Source organism: Bombyx mandarina, chromosome 18 (assembly GCF_030267445.1).
Source record: "Bombyx mandarina strain Sakado chromosome 18, ASM3026744v2".
NCBI lineage: Eukaryota > Metazoa > Arthropoda > Insecta > Lepidoptera > Bombycidae > Bombyx > Bombyx mandarina.
In genome coordinates, this window is record NC_143224.1 from 9,833,739 (window position 1) to 9,855,623 (window position 21,885).

Below are 21,885 nucleotides of genomic sequence, written 5' to 3' on the forward strand. Positions count from 1 at the left end.
CAAAACTAATACCTAAGTCTACCCCAGTAAAGATAAATGTTTCTGTAAGCCACTCAGATTTTAATATAATTAATGACTCTTGCTGTAATTTAGATAAGTTTACAAATGTAATGAGTAACGAGCCTCCGTTAAAACTGCAAAACGTTGATTTAGACTTCTTTACCGCTGAAACTCGGTCCAAATTAAATTCAATGTCAGTCAAAGCTGACGAAATCCTGGCAGACCATCCTATCATAAAATACGAGACTCCTTACTCTATCGTAATTAGTTTAATTTCTATTATTGTTTTTCTATTCTGTATTATTAAGTGTGTTTCTATAATTAAATCGCACAACCGTCTTATCCATCGTTTTCCCACATTCCACCGTCCAACCTCAAACCCTCCTACCACGAACCAAACTGAAACCACTGAACCCGTTACTCCACTGAAAATCCGGACGCACAACCCTCAACCGGAAAACACTCCGGCTCCCACTATCAGAACAAATGTATAACTTTCTTTCCCAAACATCGCGGAAGTAACCCCGATGTTTAGTCTACCCCCGGGAGGTGTTATATCCTTCCCGTTGCACTCCTTCTTGCTAACTATGCACTCTGTCCCGCTACCTCAACACTCTTCATGATACACCTATATCGGGCTCACGTCAGTGAGTCAGTCTCCTTCATCTCCTCATCCAAGACGGTCGTCCAAAATCATATAAAGTATTTTTTTTAAAAAGCTAAATATCCTGTGGCTCATAACAGTACGTTTCCGAACTTCACCGACACCAATCAAATTTTGGATAAAGTTCTTGAGATTTTCCCGAAAATCATAATTTTCACGGTAACTACATCCATTGAGGAACGTCTGATTTTCATACTGAATAAAACGTCGAATATCGTTAATACTATGCTAAGTTCGTAATGGAAACTTAATCTGTTAAGCGGAAACATTTTCATGAACTAAATTGTTGGAAAACTTCACGTTAACGTCCCCAAAAATAAGTTATCCTTATCGTTTATTAAAAGAACTAATATGTTTTGGAATTTTACCTCTTACATTACTTTATATCCCTAATTTAATGAGTCTCCGTAAAAACGTATCCAATTGTATATTTGCTACCTATCTTATGACACTATGGAGCAATTGACTCTCCAAATATTTCGTTCCTAATCTCAAAGCATGTGTGCTCCAAAGCCGGTGGTTTTTAAGCTGACAGCAGCGTCGTCGCTCACGCATTGTTTGCTCAACGTTTCAAAGACTTAGACAATGTATACGCACTGACAAATGTTACGTGTCTTCGTATGAGTACGTGCGATTTAGTTGTAGCGCCATACACACAGACGGTTCAATAAATAACGACAGTAAACTACAGATATAAAGCAACAAACGATTGGCTATATCTTGTATTGAAATATGACAAAAATCCATTGATACATATGTAATCTATACATCTACAGTGGTTTTTACGGATGTTCCATTATAACTACTGAACCATGCATCTGATTGACTTGAAACTTGGTATCCATGTAGAAAATACATGTACTTAATGGATAGGCTAATATTTATATGAGTGTTGGACTCCCTAATAATAATGATAATAATAATAATTGATTCAACCATCATTGTTCCAATAGTTGTATCGGTACACGGCTTGATAGCGAAAAGTTTCGATCAACATCTTAAGAAACTTTCGTTATCCAGCTGGGTTAAGGGCCTAATACAGAAAGCAGTTATCCTCGATACTGCACGCATTGTGAGGAGGTTTCTCACTCTGGAGTCCTAACCACTGGTGGCTTGTGTCGTAGACACCGCCATCAGCGGCAATCTATTTTTATATAGTGTTTTTTAAAAATTGTATTTTTAATATATTTTTTAAAAAATTATATGTAATTAATAAGATTTTAAATAAATATAAATAAATGATAATAAATAATAATGTTAATTTTAATTGACCAGCGAAGCAGGTGAGTACGGCTAGTAATTAATAATAATAATCAAAACCAACCCTAAATATGAAATTACATATAATACAATAAGTTTTAATAGATATTTGAAAAAAGTCTTACGGTTTAAGTCTCAGAAAATATTAGGCTAATCGTGCACGTTGATAATAATTTTTTTCCAATTGACAAAAATATAGACGTTATTTTTAACAAAAAATAAATTTGTCTTTAAGCTTGTGACGAAGTATTTTTTGAATTTGAAACACAAAATGAAATATCGACAAATTCCGTCTCTAGGTACGTTACGCCGGTATTTACTTCGTTGGTGATGTGTTCAGGACCGTGAATTGTGGCAAACCATAAATTTATTATTCTGCCGTTGACACGCGAGTGATTTTAAGCCTCGTGAGACATAATGTTCTTACAAAGCATCTCGACTAATTATATCTCGAATCCGCCTCAACGGAGCGTTGAGGATTTGTCGCGTAAACAAAATTTAATTAACAGTTCCCGCTTGACGTTATCGCACTTCGGTGTGTTTTAGGGATATTTTGTTAGTAGTCGAAGGGAGGCTTTGCATATTCGTGGAAACGTTACATTCTTAAATTTTAAAAGGAACAACAATTTGTTGGAATTCGCGTCAATTAAATTTTGATAAACCATTGAAGTGTGGTTATGATTCGTTGTAAATATGCTTCGTTCTAAATATACAGGGTGTATTTTCATTACGAAAAACACTGATTACACACACTTAATGATATTGGACAATATAAAAAAAAAACACGATATATTTTTGGAGCATGTCCATGTCGTAGCATTAGTTGAAGCTAAAGAAATGTCTGTAGATCTGTGGAACTACAGAGGATTTTGCACTAATTGAATAAAGTCTAAATACTTAAGATTATTTATCTAAATTAATTCTTTAAAAATCTCAGCGTAATTATTGCTTAGAGTTACTATAACCCTGTCTTAAATGAAACTTCGGTATTCAACAAAACGAGAAAATATATGTCAAGGTAAACCATATTTAACTCCCACATCTAAATCAATATGTACATATTACCGACGAACGTAAATAAAATCTACATATTAAAAAAAGTATTATATAGGCACTCTCTCGTCTCGCGTACGCCCGTGGTTGCTACCACCGCCCACGCACCGCGCCACCTCCCCTCTAATTCAGCGGTCGACTACGAAGAGAACGTACAACACGCAAGCGTTATGAAATTTCTGAATTCAAATTTATAAATCCAGTACTTTTTTTTTTCAAGAGAAAAATGTGTCTATATCTACCTTCACCAAAACGTTTGATTTTCATCAAGTTTAGTTTGGTCGTGAAAAGTTTACGTACGGACACAGCAACTTCTTTATATATTTACCTATCATATTCTTAAAAGCTACCAAAATATAGTATTTTTTTAATAGAACGTGGAATTTCTATTAAGCACAAATAGTCAGTCATACTACATACTCGTATGTACTACACTACGTCTCACTCTTAATCTTTGTTTCTGTTCCCTACCTATTATTCGCCGATAGCCTAAGGGACTATTTCAACTACGTCCGAAAGTGTAGGTGAATTCACGAGCTCAAGCTGCGAGAATCTGCTATCATTAGCCCTAGCAAGAGCAGTACTTCGTAGAACCTGCCACGAAATCAGAATCGCGACCCACTGTGAAGATCCAGCGAGAAACTCAGTGGGCTAATCTTTGTCTCATTGTTCTTTTCATATCGTACTGCTCGTTTAACTTCGCGATAATCTATTCCGCCTTTTTAATGCTATAAAATGTATTCGAACCATCCTGATCATTCTGAACTATCTGACAGGATTAAGTCACGATCTAGTAAGGTCTCGATCGTTCTATATCCCCAACCTGCTCTTTACTGGACGGCCTTACTTTTACTATTCTTCTGCATTATTTGTTAATGCTGCTATTTGCCAAGAGATGGCTCACGCTGTAACTAGACGCGGTTGTAACATTATACATGTAAAAAATTGTAAAAATAAGATAACCAATAGACGAAAAAACTGTTAACTAAATGCTCACTACACTGCTTTTATATACGAAACAGTTTATATTCAATTCGATAATTAGCGGGAACTCACCGTAACATGTGCGATGATGGCAATTCAAAGAAACGGGAAATTGTAAATCAACTCATGTGGAAATATAACGATCGCTAATTGTGCCTTTTTACATCTATGCGTTGATACGAAATCAATAAAATAAATACATTTTAATTATATGTATTATATGGCGATTTAATTCCGCTCACTGAATTCTAACTTGTGTGTGTAGGTAATATGTTATATATTCATAAATTAAGCCGTAGCTCGTACTCGTACGCACATTTTCAATGAAATATACAGATAGAGCTCCATTGCTCGATAATTATTATCGACACAATCCCACGCACCGATAAAAGATGAAAATCAAATCGCTTTCAATACTTTCTTGCTAAATTAAAGATAACTATAAAATCTTTTTTTTTTATAATAAATAATAAATAAATATTTACTAACAATCACACCACGTTAACTGGTCCCGTGATAAGTTCGTAAAGAATTTGTGTTACAGGTACCAGATAACGGAAATAAATGTAAGATTTTTATTATACACATACATATATTTAATATACATCCATAACCCTGGAAAAGACATTTATATTTATCATACAAATATCTTCCCTTGGCGGGATTCGAACCCGCGACCCCCTTGTGTAGTGACCATGTCACTTACCACTACACCAGACGGCCGTTTGTTAAACTGGGAGTCTGATTAGTTTTACTACAGAAATAGAAGAAAGTTTGTTTGCTAAATAAATAGCTATCTACAGGCCACTAAAATCAAGAAAGTAAACACCCCCGATTAAATAAAATCTGTCAAGAGAGAGAGTTTGCTTAAGTTGTGAATTGTTTCGTGACCTTTAGAAGCGTTAAGCCCTTTAATATTGAGGTTAATTGTAGTTGTTTATAGTTTACGCATTGGTGAGACAAATTAATGAATTCGTTGTTCATATTATATCATAATTTTGACCAGGTTTTTTTTTTAATTTATGAATTTATAATTCATTTAAACTGGCTTCCTGTTATAAGAAATTTTAAACATAGTTCGGAATCTATGATAATGAACGAAAAATATGCAAGAAAGAAGTTAGGAAAAATTGAGAATGATATTATCTATTTTGGTATAAAATATTAAATAAAAAAATAATGGCACTATTTTTTACACTCAACATGGCTATACTGCGGGATCATTCGTTTTGTGCAAATATGTAAACCTATCGATGAATGGATCAGTACAATTTACTGTAGTTTAGTTTAGAGTTCAAAGTTTATTTGATCGATTTTCTGAGTGAATTCTTGGCCGTGGTCATTCACGATTATGGGCTATACTACATCCGAAGGTAAGATAAACTCAGCTTTCACTGCAAGTATGTGGTCATCACTGTAAGCCTTCTTATTTTTAAAATGGTTGTTTCCATTATAAAGTACGTAAAAACTCAATGAATATTAAAATAAACCCGACCGGTTGATATTCACTAGACCTGCCTACCCCATTGCGGTGCAGTGCGTAGCAAAATACAATTTCCTGGGGGCATCCGACTCGAGGGTATTAAAAGGCACCCTTATAATTTCCCAATTATATTTCTAGTCCAATTTTCCAAGGTGTCGCTTGCGGCTCTCGTCAAATGCAGCCATGGACCGTCCAAACATAAAAGACCTGCAGCACTTTAAGATTGTCAAGTCAGAACGGCTCAACTATTGATAGTTATATTGAAGCTACGATGTATAGGGAAGCGTTGTTATGACAGATCAATATGTTACAAAAGTGCAAGTTGTGGCAGGTACATAGGGACGAGAAAAGGAAAAATTATATTATTTATACGATGTTATTTCCTAAAATATATGGTCAACTTTTTTTAAAGTAATCATTCTATACGTTTTCAATTTTGATGGTTCAATTTTGCAGTATAATTTAGATATTCGGAAAAAAACTGAAAGCGATGATATTTTTGAAAAACAATTATGCCAACTGAAATGTTTCAAATAAGAATGGCGTCAGTCTTCCGACCACTGACACCAGTTCAGTGAATAATCTTACCTTAATAATCGACTTTTATATCACTACCACATTGAAATTACTACATTGAGATTTTTACTGGTGGTAGGACCTCTTGTAAATCCGCGCGGGTAGGTACCACCACCCTACCTATTTCTGCCATGAAGCAGTAATGCGTTTCGGTTTGAACGGTGGGGTAGCCGTTGTAACTATACTTGGGACCTTAGAACTTATATCTCAAGGTGGGTGGCGCATTTGCGTCATAGGTGTCTATGGGCTTCAGTAAACACTTAACACCAGGTGAACTGTGAGCTCGTCCACTCATCTAAGCAATAAAATTAAAAAAAGATGACTGTGAATAAAGCAATTTTTCCTACAACTTTTTTTAAGTTTGACTATATCAATTATTTTTATATCATCCTTTTTTTTCCTTTCGCCATTGTTTTTAAGTTATTTTACCAATTTATTTACACCATTGAATGGGGTGAATAACAGTTCGACTCCATAGTTGGTATACGAAAGAATATTTTCGTGTAAAGTATTAAAATACATCTAATTCGAATAACGTTTATGGGCGTTTTTAAGCGAAATTTGTTACCTCCCAAACCGGATACTGTAAATTGCGTGAAAGATTAAGCTCATTCGTATTTATTTTGTTTACGTTTCGCTGACAGCTCACGTCTGGTTGTCTTTTCACGTCTTCGGTAATATTTTCGTTATTTGAAATATTACTTGCGTACTTAAACATTGTTTTACTTGTAATAATGCTTTGTCAAAATAAAAATACACTGAGAAAAAAATGTTGTCAGATTGCCTTTGATTTTAATAGGATATGTATTTACGCAGTCCGCAGCCGCCGACGCGCCGTGCCGTCCTCCTGGTGCCAGCGCGCTAGAGTGACAGTAGCGTGCGGCGCAGCCTCAACCCCCTTAGGTCGCCCCGTGACCATCACCGGGAGGAGACTGCCTCCTCATAGGGGCTGGAGCTGGACAAACGCCCTCCTCCGACCCCTGGCTCGACGGCGGCGGCACGGCGCCGACAGGGAAGAAGAGCTCTCCCTCTCCCGTTCCGCCGCCTCCTTCTGCGAGATGGTGGACTCGCAGAAGTCGAGCATCGCCTGCCAGGACTCGTCGCTGCCGAGCATCGTAGCCACGACGATCGGAAGCGACAAGTCCGGTCCTATTTTTGCAACGAGGACGCGGCGCTGCTCCGCGAAAGCGGTGCAGTACGCGAGCGTGTGCTCCGCCGTGTCCTCGTTGCAGCCACTGCAGTGGTGGCACTTCGGCGTCGGCTCCCTCCGGGCGACGAGGTGTAGGTAGCGACCGAAACAGCCGTGTCCCGTGAGCACCTGCGTCGCTCGGAAGGTGAGACGTCCTCGGTCGCGATTCACCCAGTCCGAGAGGACCGGGCGGATCGCCTCGACGGTCCGTCGCCTGTAGGCGGGGTCCGCCAGGCGGCGAGACCACGCCTCGAGCACGGCACGCCGAGATTGAAGCTTCCGGCTCGAACTTCCGCCGCGTCGGGACGCGGCTCCCCCCTGGAGCGGAGATCGCATCGCCACGCGTAATCCGCAGCGAGCGCCTCCGCTTTCAGGTCCCAGGGACGCGTCCCAGCTAGCACGCACGCCGCCTCGAACGAGACGGTGCGGTATCCACGAACCGCCCTGACCGCAATCGCACGCTGCGGACGTCGCAACGCCGCAACGTTGTCGCGGGTCAGGGCGTGGCACCACACGCCGCCACCCACCTTAAGACGTAAGTGTTCTTGAAACTAAATTAGAGATTCTTCGATAGCAAATTCTGAATTTTTTAAGAAAGAGAAAGAACACATTGCAACAGTTTCGTTATACAAAAGCTGCTCTACCATTCAAATCTAGTTTGACTGCTTCGTGTTAGAATTAGACAGGCTTGTAACTATCCGTGCCAATTTATCAAGGCCCTATTTACGCGATTTTTTTAACACGATGTTATTCCTTCATCGTGGAAAAGTTTTAAGTAGGTACATCTTGGCTTAGAAGAAATGAGATCCGTCGGTTCGCTTGGCATGAGTACACGCATCTTATTCTTCAGACTACGATGAGTTCACATTAATTATTTTTAAAATATCTCTCTCTCTCTTTAAATAGCAATGACCCAGCACTCCCTAATACGCCTGACTGCTACGTATCAGAATTAGGGGTACTGGTACCGAGACCCGTGGATATATGTATTTTATCTATACTATCTATACTATATAATATTATAAAGAGGAAAGATTTGTTTGATTGTATTGAATAGGCTCCGAAACTACTGAACCGATTTGAAAAATTCATTCAATGTTTGGAATCTACACTATCCCCGAGTGACATAGGCTATAATACTTTTTTTTTTTTAAATTAGGGATCCTTACTAAAACTCCAATAATTTCACGAAAATTAGAAAAATAATAATATAAAAATAACAATAAAAAATAATAGAGAAAAACAAATATTATTTAAATGAAAATCATGGTTCATTAAAATTATAATAACTGTTCAAACTATCTTTATAATTTCCTATTTTTAGAAACCTGACGCAAATATAAGGGTTAATGTGTGTGTATTATAATTTTTTATTTTGAATTTTTTTTCAAAGACCCGAGCGAAGTCGGAGCGGGCCGCTAGTTTAGTAATAAATTTATTAGTATTTATCGGATTAAAGATAAAAACTGGCACAGCACGCTGCTGATGTCACCCATCAAGTCACGGGCGCCCGTTGCAAGGACTTTACATATAATCACCCGTCAATCACATTCGAAATTATATATCTAATAGCTAAATAAATATTCAACGACAGACTTTACTAGAGATAAAGCCCACTATTCACCGTAAATTATTCTCTCTCTCGCCTCGTTTCTCTAATTCTACACTCGTTTTCCTAAGCCGAAAACTTAATAACTTTGGGCCCTACGGCGTAGGATTAAAAATGCTAAGCCGATATTCTTCGTAATTGGAAAATTATGTATTTTTGAAAAGGTTTTTTCATTTAGTTCGATACTTTCGTTTCAATCTATCTATTATATTTTGTAAATTTATTATTTTTAGCTTTTGTCATTTATCTATTTTAAATATAATACTATTACTAACTGATCATCAACTGAGCATCAATTAAATATTACCAAGGTTGAATAATAGTTGAAATCTATCCAGTGTGTCTTTAAATATTCAACGTAACACTCACACTCAATAATCAGACAGAATGAAACAAAACAGACTTACGTATATCTCACGTAGAAAGGTGCGGTAGTATTTTCGTTTGCAGGTTTTATGTGAAGATCAACGTACGCTATTTCCCACACGTGAATGCAGGAAGTGAACCCGATGATAGTTCATAAAAATAATAATTTAAACTTTACGCCTGCGAATTACCATCATCCGCCGATTGGATAGTCATCAAAATTAATTGGACCAACAGAGATTTGAAGCTTCAATAAAACAATAGGTTCGTGTTACATGAGGATTTGGTTTAATCGGTGAAGTGGTAGGTTTTCTTTTTGCCGTTTATTTCATTTCCATTTTTTTATTGTTTATATTGGTGAATGAGTTTACGGTCCACCTGGTGGTCAGAGGTTACCATAGCCCATAAGCCATCAATCTGCCACCAAACTCGAAAATATTCATTTTGCGTAATTACTGGTGGTAAATGCGAGGTATGCTGGTAATGGGTAGGACGTCTTGTAAGCTCTCACGGGTAGGTACCATCACCCCGCTTGTTTCTGATGCGACACAGGAAAGCATTTGGGACAGTCATTGTACTGTAAAACTGAGACTTAGTACTTATGTCTCAAGGTGAGTGGCGGCATATCCGTTGTTTATATTTATGTTCTCCGATAACCACTTAACACTAGCGTAACTGTTCTGGTATGATATTCACTGACTTCATAAAATGTGTTACAATTTACCCTATTGTTCTTTGATATTTGTCTCCTAGCGAGACGACCAATCAATTTATTTGTATAGTAACATATAACAATGCCTTTTTTGTAATATATTATGTATATAGTGATTAAGGATGTAGTAGATATAACATAATCCCTATTTATCCTCCAATAAAATTTCCAACTTAATTTTGCTGTTTTTCTGTAATTTGATTTGGTGATCTAGAGATAAAAAGGTTTTTCTATTGTGCAAAATTGATTTACATCTAACTCTTATTATGTTTTCCGTAAATAGAAGAGTGGCACTTTGAAAATATCGAATCGGATCAAAAATAATACGAAAGCTTTAGTTCGAAGGCTCTCGGCGTAGCGTCGAATGAATTCTAATAAGGTTAATCTGAGATGCGAACCCCCTTTATTTTAATTTGTGAAAACGTGAATCGGAACCTTCGAGGGCTTACTTTATTGCCTTTTAAAATTGGTTCGCCCATTTTTAAATTCGCACTTCAATTTCTATAAATGTAAATGGTTAGAAGTTTTTTTTTTTTTTTTTGTTGCTTAGATTGGTGGACGAGCTCACAGCCCACGTTGTGTTAAATAGTTACTGGAGTCCATAAACATCTACAACGTAAAATGCGCCACCCACGTTGAGATATGAGTTCTAAGGTCTCAGTATAGTTACAAAGGTTGCCCCACCCTTTAAACCGAAATGCATTACTGTTTCACGCCTGAAATAGGCAGAATGGTGGTACCTACCCGTGCGGACTCACAAGAGGTCCTACCACCAGTAATTACGCAAATGATAATTTTTACGGGTTTGATTTTTATTACACAATATTATTCCTTCACCGTGGAAGTCAATCGTGAACATTTGTTAAGTATGTATTTCATTAGAAAAGTTGGTACCCGCCTGAGATTCGAACACCGATGCATCGCTCAACACTAATGCACCGGACGTCTTATCCTTTAGGCCAAAACGACTTCAGATGTCGACTTCGATGTACGACTTCAGATAATAAAATGTCCATAGAACTGCTTAAGAATTACAGGCGACATTCGCTAGAATTACAGGCAGTATGACGCACATTTTAAAGATTACTTTAGCTTATACATAGAGAATTCATTGTTTAATCGAAAACTAAAACTTTGGGAGGGGTTTTTTATTATTGAGCAATATTGTAATTAGCAGAATGAGCAAGTTTCTGCTCAAAGCCTTACAGAAGCTTTTTTATTATAGAGTTAGTAGGTATTAGGTAGGTTGAGTTGGTACGTGAACATTATCCGCCTTCAGGTCTCCCTGTATTAGGTTTTTGATATGAGAGCACTCTCTGATATCAAAAACCCAATACAAGGCACTGGACCATATTTTTGTTAAAAAGATAACAAAGGTTTGGCAGACCATAAACCACTTGATGGTTTGCAGTTGCTGACCGATACCATAAGATTGGCGGTGACGATTTTTCCTATGAAAAAGGTGCCTTTTTAATCCATAGCTGGCTATAACGTTTAAATCATAAAGTAAAGGAAAACGTTATGGAATAATCTTCATATTTTTAATATTAATATGTAAACTAACACACTCCGAATCAATAAATGTTTCTTGTTATAAAAAAATAACGATATTATCCTTGTAACAGTATTTATGGCAAGACTAATTAAATGAAGATGCAGTACGTGTGTGTGAAAAGTGGAAATTAGTTCTCATAAATATTATATTCGTTGTTAGTTTCCTAACAAAGTGAATCCTGTGTTTAATTATATTTCAATGTAAAAAAATCTATTTGTATATATAAAAATGAATTGCTGTTCGTTAGTCTCGCTAAAAATCGAGAACGGCTGGGCCAATTTGGCTAATTTTGATCTTGAATTATTTGTGGAAGTCCAGAGAAGGTTTAAAATAATTATAAATTTTAAATATAAAATTAAATAAAAATAACAATTATGTTTTTCCTTTGATGTGTCCCCCCGTCGAACGGATTCCTTTGTTTGTTTTAAGTTTATTTTAAACAAAAGTTTAGGTCTTTTATTTATCGATTGAGGCACTACGAAACCTGCCGGGTCAGCTAATATGAAATAAATTTCGAATGTACACAATTGAACTAATTATTTCTCGACATGACGAGAGAGATCACGACAAAAACACACACTTCGTGCAATCCAAATTGCACATACTCGTAGTAACGTTCTAAAACGATGTTAGTGAAGTCCTATCACGTATCCTCAGACGGAGCGCAATGAGGCGCCGCGACTGGCGCCCCCATGCGGTCGAAACTCGAAAGTTTAACATAGAACTTGGAGCCAAGGAACTCATTGTTCCGCACGTTCCCAGACATGTGCAAATCATTCTGTCTGATGCATTGATAAGAAGGACTTTTTTATTCGATTTCGATGAGCGAACGGATGTGGGATTATAGTATACAAGTGTATAAAATTAAAAGGCAACTTAAAATAAATTGAAATCTATATATATAAAAATGAATTGATGTTCGTTAGTCTCGCTAAAACTCGAGAACGGCTGGACCGCTTTGGCTAATTTTGGTCTGGAATTATTGTGGAAGTTCAAAGAAGGTTTAAAAGGTAGATAAATATGAAAATGCTCGGAATTAAATAAAAATAACAATTTTGTTTTCCCTTTGATGTGTCCCCCGTCGGACGGATTTCTTTTGTTTGTTTTAAGTTTATTTTATACAAAAGTTTAGGTCTTTTATTTATCGATTAAGGCACTACGAAGTCTGCTGGGTCAGTTGGTTTTTTTATATATATACTTTTTTTTTGTTTGAATTTTTCGGATTGAAGACAGGACAATGTCTGCCGGGTCCTCTAGTGCTTAATATATTTCATGGCAGTAATAACCAATTCCTCGTCTTACAGATTATTAGACTCGATAAGAACTTAACTAGCCCCGGTATGGTTTTTTCTAGAACATCCTTCCAATTTTAAACTATGTATATTTGCAGCTGAATTATCGCTTCTCATAACGATAGGTAATTTAACTTATAAAACGCTATAAATACGAATTGAATTTTGAACGCCTGTTACTGCAGCACTGGAAATAGTGTCACACTGAAATTGCGATGAAATTTTTCAATATTCTCGGAAAATTCTCAGGATATTGCTTTCATATCATAGTATTGAAAGCGGACTAGGACATGTGGGAAGAACAAATTAAACTTAATTAAACAACTTAACAAATTAAACTGTCACTTTGGTATTTGAATCTGATATAAAGGTGGGTTTCTATTTTTGACTTAAACTGCGACAACAAATCGATACTATCAACCGCAGTGATATTTCTTTCTGGACACTATCTAAACTGTACCTAAATGATGGTGTGAATGTTTAGATGTTATAAGTGGAAGGCAGTGAGCGTGCCTTTGACATTGCTATTGTCTTAGATCTGAGATTACAACCTTCCATCAGGAAACCGAATTAAAATGCAATCTATAGATGTTGGTATTTTCTTAGTGAATCATTATAGTTATGGAGTATCTATCCCGTGTACAATTCTATTGAAACTTTGATTTCATATCTTAAATCAGGTAACGCTAATTACAATGTATAATAGTTACATTATTTATAAGTAGTGAATGCCTACAGTGCTGCGCCATGATCAATGCCAAATGGGATCGACTCGCGTACTTTATTTCAAGTAAAAAACTTCTCTTGAGAGCCAATAGTAAATGTACAAAGTTTCTACTCGATAAATCACGTGCCAACACAGTACGAGCGTCCAAATAAATATTTAATTTACTTACAATGCTTTAAAATTAATGAAAAAATAATATGCAATGTCACTTTTAGACTATAACACTATAGGCACGTAATTGCCAACACAAAACTAAAGAGCGAAAATGTCATTATGGTAGTTCTGTCTCCCTCGTAATCCATTTTGCCACCGACCGAACGATGGTTTTAAACATGATCCGTTAGGGTGGTCTTGTGATCTGACAAGATGGATTAGACGAGGCGTGTGAGCACCTGAGATCCGATGTGACGTATAGGGTGCGACTACTGTGATTCACTGGCATAGATTAAAGCGGTCAGATAGTCTGGTTTAGCTAATAGTCGAAAAAATACTTTCTACGGATACAGAAAGAAAAAAAGGAAATAATGTTGATTAAACAAAAGAAATCAGCACCTATCCTACGTTTTTATGACAAATTAAAATCGTTTAGTTTATAATTTAAGTATGTACCATTACCTAACAGCTTAAAAGTCAATTTTTAAATCTACAAATTTCTTTTGATAATTAATAGCTAGTATAAATTAGGTATGTAAACTCTGAGAATTATGCTTTAATTAATGAATTACCTACAGATCAGAGACGCAGCGGTCCGCGACTAGCTCGTGGTTTACTTTATTGTACAGTCCTTTTTAGTGCAGTTTAGGGTTAGAGTTCTTATTACAGAGTAAAAGTTCGTTTTTGCTATAAGACGTTAACACTATGTGATTGATAGAAAAATTTAAATCTTCATCCAAAATAAGTCGGTTATTATTTTTTCTTATATACTGGTAGTAGGACCTCTTATGGTCCGCACGGGTAGATACCACCACCCCGCCTATTTCTGCCGTGAAGCAGTGATGTGCTTTGGTTTGAAGGGTGAGGCAGCCGTTGTAACTATACTGAGACCTTAGAACTCATATCTCAAGGTCTCAAGGTGGGTGGCGGTATTTACGTTGTAGATAACTATAGGCTCCAGTAACCACTTAACACCAGGTGGACTGTGAGACCGTCCATTCATCAGAGCAATAAAAAAAAAAAAACGCCTTACAGATATTATAAAGGTCTTTTTATAAGTAATTTCTTAACAAAAAAATCTGAATGATATTCCTGTAGGTTGTCACGATCAATATTGATCACTGCGCAACTAGGAATGCTATGGGAAAATCGATAGCATTATTGGTAGCCCCGGTAATCAACAAATTAAAGAGCAGACGGTTAGCGTGGTATGGACATGTGATGCGTAGAGGAGGGAAGAGGTCGACCAAAGAAGACATGGATGGAGTGTGTGAATGACGATATGAGAGAGAGAGAGAGAAGTGAGTATTGAGACGACGGCTGATAGAAGAGAACGGAAGAGAAAAACCCCACCTGGTGGGATGAGGCGGGGAAAAAGAAGAAGAGGTAGACTAAACAATAAAGTATTTATTTTATCAATGAAATTAGCAATACATTACTCGTAATTTGAAACACAGTCTATTTTATATATCTACAGTTACATTACAGATACTTACCAGCTGTGGTTTCAGCATGAATTTTCGATTAATCAGTTATTCGAAACGTTTATTTAACGCTTAGTTAGCTTAAACTGTTGTTAATTAATCAAATTCGCGTGCAATTAACCGAACCTAAAACTCATTCCGTTTTGTTGACTGCCGAGGGAATTGCAAATCATTTGTTAAAATCGAACGTTATTTACTTATTACTCCGCTATCCAAAATTATGGAAATGTCGATAAAGACTTGCCGTATTGACAATCAATGTTTTCTGTTAGATACATATATTTGCTTGGGTACGAAGTCCTCATCCAAAGGCTTTGTACTCGTCTTTTGTATGTTTTATTTAACATTCGTTTTTTTTTTAAAGAAAATACATGATCAAGCATTTAAAACGGGACAATATATGTAGGACACGCTGCAAAAACGAGGCTCGCTTTTGTAATTAGTGCACCTAACTGCTAAAAGTTGAAGTCTTCATGGCCTAAAGGACAAGTGCCGGTGTTTGAATCCCACAAGCAAGTACTTTTTTTGTAATGAAATAAATGCGTACCTATTTAACAAATGTTCACGACTAATTTTCATGGTGAAGGAATAGCAACGTGTAATAAAAATTAAACCCGCAAAAATTATAATTTACGTAATTACTGGTGGTAGGACGTGTTGTGAGTCCGCACAGATAGGTACCTGCCTATTTCTGCCGTAAAGCAGTAATGCGTTTCGGTTTGAAGGGTGGAGTAACCGTTGTATTGTAAAAAATTAGAGTTCTAATCACGTGACTTCTAATCACGTCTCAAGATGGACGGCGGTATTAACGCGCTTGATGTCTAGCTCTGGTGACCACCAAACACCAGGCGGGCCGTGAGCTCGTGCATCCATCTGAGCAATAAAAATCTTAGTGGTACGAGTTGTAGCTCACATTCAAATATCATAAGCGTATTGTAATTTTAGCGCACCCTTAACATTGTACAGAAAACAGGTGTTCATTACATCCTGACGTATTTAGAGCGATGTACATCTGTAATCTGAGGAGTTTTTTGTACGTCAAGCACTTCCGTTCTCCCTAGAAACCGTTTTGTTTTCATATGAATTATTACTGACGACAGATGTGAGTACTGTTTGTTTATTTTAATTGTTTTGCTGAGAGATTTGTTGGAGCAACATAAAAATAAGTATGAAGAACTATTCGTAATTAAACTTCTAGTGAAATCCGGTTACGCTCCACTGTGAGCATCGCCAAATATCTAACTGCATACGTAATACGCTCATTAGTGAAAACGGTTTGTACGCCACCACGCATGAAATCTTTTCTTAGCTACGTAATAAAAAACACACAAAATTTCATCGCAATTAGATTTATGGTTGTAATGAAAGTCATAAAAAACTAGTATATCGTAACCTTTAGAATTGATGTGAATTACCTAAAAAATTTCACAAAATTAAGTTTTGTATTTTGATCGGCTTATAAACATGTACTAGAGGTCCCGCAGTAGTCGAAATTCGACTATAATTAATTGGAATTGTAAGTTTGTACACTATTATGATTGTATTTTATACTTCTATAATCACAAATTTCGCCAAGACTACACTATAAAAAATATTAACAAAGGCAAACAATATTTAATCTATTCTCAATTTGACAACAGACGCCAAGAACAAAAGATTGACAATAAATAGTATGCATGCGTGTGTGCGTCAAATACATGGTATGTAGTGTGTGTAATGTTTTCTTTATTGATTTAATGTATCTTTTATGCATTATTTTAAAAAAATATTAGCATTGTGCACTTCTTCTGTATATTCTCTATAAGTGTGGAAAATTTCATACTCCTCCGTCCGCGCAATTTTCGTAAAAAGGGATACAAAGTTTTTGCTTCACGTATTAATATATAGATTCTATCAGCTTATAAAATTAAGTTCTTAAAATTTAAAATTAAATTAAAATTTAAAATTAAATTTAAAATTAAATTTAAAATTTAATTGATATTTAAAATTAAATTTAAAATTAAATTTAAAATTAAATTTAAATTTTAGTTAATAAAGGACAAAGTTTTTGATTAGACAAGAATTTTGGATTAAGCCACTTACTTCAATTCAAAAGGTCCAATGTGTTACAGAAAAACTCTTCAGATGTAACTGAGGACTTATTTATGGCTCTCTGGCCGCGCAATGCTAAATTCAGGTCTTTAGTGATCACGGGAGCCTATATAGATATATGACGATAATATTACCGACCACCAAAGTTAGGTATGACATCAAATTTCTGAGTTGTATTGTCTCACCCATCATACCAATTTGTCATCAATGATTAACAACTACTGCTAATCTTCCGCGAAGTGTTCACGCTTAATTAGCGTCATGGTAATACAGTCCCAAATCTACAAAGACCTATTGTTAAGGTATGACATCACGCTAGATTATGGATCGACAAAAAATTGCGTTTCGCCTAAAATTCCTGATGATCCCAACGATGTGATACGAAGTTTCCAAAGCGCCCGCAGCATCGGGAAAGCCTTTAAAGGCGATGCAAATTTAAAATAAACCATTAATCCCGGAACAATGGTATTGCGACGCATTGAAAGAGTTAACGTAGCGCACCACTAATCCAGATTAATTGCTGCCAACCGGGACCGTCATTCGGAAAGCGGCTGCGTTAACCTGCCCGAATAACACTACGAATTTATTAACGCCTAGGGTTTTAACTACATGAACGCGAATTGCTTTAATGAAAACAAATATATTTTTAAGTAAATTAAAATACAATGATTTTTTTAAATAAATAAATTTAAATAATCTGTTTTTAAATAATCAAGCACTACTTTTTTTATTGCTCAGACAAGTTAACGGTCTACTCGGCGTTCTTATTTATTTATTTTTATTGCCTAGATGTGTGGACGAGCTCACAGCCCACCTGGTGTTAAGTGGTTACTGGAACCCATAGACATCCACAACGTAAATGCGCCACCCACCTTGAGATATAAGTTCTAAGGTCTCAGTATAGATACAACGGCTGCCCCACCCTTAAAACCGAAACGCATTACTGCTTCACGGCAGAAATAGGCGGGGCGGTGGTACCTACACGTGCGGACTCGCAAGAGGTCCTACCACCAGTAATTAAGTTAAGTGATTATAGACGTCCACAACATAAATCCAACTCCTACCTTGAGACATGAGTTCTATAGTACAACGTCTGACCCACGATTTAATTCGGTACGCATTTCTGCTACGTAAATTATAATTTTTGAGGTTTTGATTTTTATTCCACAATCTTATTCCTTCATCGTGGAAATCATTCGCGAACTTATGTTAAGTACAAATTTCATTAGATTAATTGGTAAAAGCCTGCGGGATAGAACATTGGTACAGGCACGTCACTCCATACAAATGCACCGAGTGTCTTATAGAGCATATTGAACCTACTCTACTGTTTTCCATAGTGAGTGTTAGGGAAATAGATAGTCCAAAACTTTATAGTGTCGCAACGCAACGCAACAATGTTATAGAGTTCATCCCCGTCCATCCTGGGATCTATTGCTAAAGGTACAGTAAATTTCCAGGAGTGATTTTTATCACATTTTCAAACTCCTTTTTTAATATCTCGGCATTATCATTCTTTTTCTTACCACCAGATTTATTGACTCACCAATGGCTAAATCGATAGCTCCCAACTTATAGAAGTAGCAAAGTATTGTAATCTCTTTATTTCAACATGGATGAAAACAGACATCTGTGCCAGATAGGACAAAATATCCTCGAAGTTTCACTACAGTATTCGTTGAAAAACTTTCCGTTCTATTCCTATTGGTGTAGGTAGTTAGACGTGCTCACGGTCTATCTTGTGTTTACGTGGACATCGAAATAAACAAACAAGAAGTCAAAGTTTCTCCGTTTTTTTTATTTATTTTCACAATAAGGAATACATTAATAAAAGAAACTATTCAGAGAATATAACCAAAACTCAAAGGTGGGTAGTATTCATGTGAATATTGTTGTAACTATTCAATTATGTTGGAGAGCATACCATTTTCCTGCGTGTACTTTTAAATATTTTTTTTGTAGAAAAGTGTGTACCTGAAACAAAAATATTATCAAGATTAAAGACAGTTTAAAGTTTAAAATCGCGCACATTTTTCATATGTTTTCATTTCAATTATTACGTATAAATAAACTAAGTTATTATTTTTACATATTTTTGTATTATGTATGATCAGTTTAAATCCATTGCTGAACACGGGCTTCCTCTAAGCTCACGATATTATAATTAAACCGCCGTTTATATTACTTTTTAATGACACAATTTGTGAATCATATTAAATCGCTCGAGATGTTTCTCATAACTTACTTCACGTTAGTAAATTATCGGAAGTTAAAACTTTAGCTTTAGCTTAAGGTTATTTAATTAATCAAGTTTCCACTAAATAACTTTCTCAACGTTCTAAATACGTCCGCTTCGAGAACATTCGAATTCTTCATGATGCGAAAATCTAACCGTTGAAATGAGTTAAGGAATTGCGAAATAGAAATATTTGAAAATGGACAACTCGTGTTGACTAGTAGATCGGTATAGTATATTAAGTAATCTCTATATATAAAAATGAGTTGTTGTTCGTTAGTCACTAAAACTCGAGAACGGCTGGACCGATTTGGCTAATTTTGGTCTTGAATTATTAGTGGAAGTCCAGAGAAGGTTTAAAAGGTAGATAAATATGAAACTGCTCGGAATTAAATAAAAATAACAATTTTGTTTTTCTTTTGATGTGTCCCCGTCGGACGGATTCCTTTTGTTTGTTTTAAGTTTATGTTATACCAAAGTTTAGTTCTTTTATTTATCGATTGAGGCACTACGAAGGCTGCCGGGTCAGCTAGTGCGTAATTGCGTAATAAAAAATTATCTCGTATATTTGATATATTTACATAATTAGAGATAGTAGGATTTATTTTAAGCATATGTGGGCATCCACGTTATGTCCAATTATGTCGCGAAGCAGCCATGTATTCCGGTTCGAAGGGTCGACAGAACATTACAACTGTGACATCAATCTCGTCCCTGTTGGGCGGCGGGTTACAGGTTGTGATGTCTATGAGCTTCAATTAGTTATCATTAAAGACCAGGCGGGCCTCGTTCTACACATCTAGAAAAATAAAAGGTATTTATTTAAAATATAAATACGAATATATTTACTGCGAGGCTACATGTTCACTTGCGTTAAATTTGTCATTCAGAAATAATTTAACATGCTACAATTTTCGGGGATTAATAGTTGCTTGTGTCTCTCTCTAAACTATAAGCAATGGTTTTTGTCAAGCATGTGCGTTGCTATTACGTGGGCAATGGTTGATGAAAAATCCATTAAGTTCTATGCCTTCGTGGATGTTTTAATGAATTTGTCACAAGAGTACATATCCTAAATATAAGCTGTGTTTAAAAAGAGAAACAGCGAAAGATGAGCGCGTCCATGCATTAATTTCACTCAGTCGTTGTGAGTTGAAACTCAAGGTAATTCCGTGGACATTTATAAACCAATGACTGCCTAAAACTCGACTAGAATGCGAAATGACGGCCACAAATAGGGTTCCCGAGGGTTACAAACGCGTTCCGCTACGGTCAGAGCACTGAGTAATGTCAGACGTTTGGCGGATCTAATGCAAACATTGGTCAGCCCTTACATCCTTATATTAAATCACGGAGCATGTGTGTACACTCGAAATTGGTCTTTTTTAGAATTGTTCAGATAAATACGTACGGTTGATCTAAAAACAAAATAAACTGCCTATTCCCGTTACTATTTCTCTGACTACGTGCAATGTAATTAATAATAATGTTTTGGAAGTACGTGTATACCTAATGTTTTTTAGTATAGTTACTTAATAAATTTACTTAAATTTGAATCAAAACATTCCTGTTAATTTTGTTTCTTGACAGCATTTCTCATTGATCTTTTGAAAGAAAAAAAAACGGTTGTCTGTAAAGTCGGTTTATTGACGATAGTTGAACGTGACAACGTCATATGAAAATACTGATGGAATGGTTTCATTTTTCAACTTTTCACTGAACTTCATACTTGACGAAAACATGTAAATGTATTATTGTATAGCAGCTGTCCACGCGGATGCATCGCTCACTCAAGTAAGAGAGAGACAGATGTCGAACGCTGCCGAACCCGGAGGCCGATTGTGCCTCTTTGTCGCTCGTTGCGCGCTCTCACTTGTACTTCAAGCCTTAAATTGAACGCCTCCGAGCGAGGTAACGCCACATGAGTCATATTTTTTCGTGCGTGCAGCCAGCTCCATCAAATTATAAGACGTTGTCACGTCAAAATTAAGAGTTAAGACTTTTTTATACATTTCTCCGAGCTCTAAAAAACGTTTAGTACTAAGCAGTAGTATTAAGAAATAAATCTATTCAATTTTATAAAATTAATTTAAAAATCATTTTAAACGAAAGTGTTTCAATTGAAGACGAAACGTATTAAAAATCTAGAACGGCTTATTATCAGATGAAAGTCAATAACGTTTCGAATTGAATAGAATTATAAGAATTCCCTCGGGATATTAATAATCCGGATCGACATTTTCTTGTTTAATTCATTCTTGTTTAAATGGATGAATATTTTAGTAAAATATCTATGTGCTCTCGATCTATCAATTAGCTTTGCTGAATAATTAGGTACATACCGTATCACATAATAGGTACATAATAATATGTATAATGCGTACCATGCATAAGCGACGTTAGTGAGTGTTACTCAAATTTAATCGAGTAGTCAATAGTAGAATAATTGAA

The 21,885-nt window shown here is 36.1% G+C and overlaps 1 protein-coding gene and 1 long non-coding RNA gene across 6 annotated transcripts in view; both read right to left on the reverse strand.

Annotated features, from left to right (window-relative positions):
- Nucleotides 1-21,885, reverse strand: part of Fas2 (neural cell adhesion molecule fasciclin 2) — a 133,543-nt gene that overhangs the window by 29,036 nt on the left and 82,622 nt on the right. The gene's annotated exons all lie outside the window — the stretch shown is intronic.
- LOC149501022 (uncharacterized) overlaps nucleotides 18,976-21,885 on the reverse strand; it is a 39,048-nt gene continuing 36,138 nt past the window's right edge. Inside the window, exon 3 of the long non-coding RNA XR_016324607.1 lies at nucleotides 18,976-19,172. This is a non-coding gene — a long non-coding RNA (uncharacterized LOC149501022). The remainder of the gene's footprint in view (nucleotides 19,173-21,885) is intronic.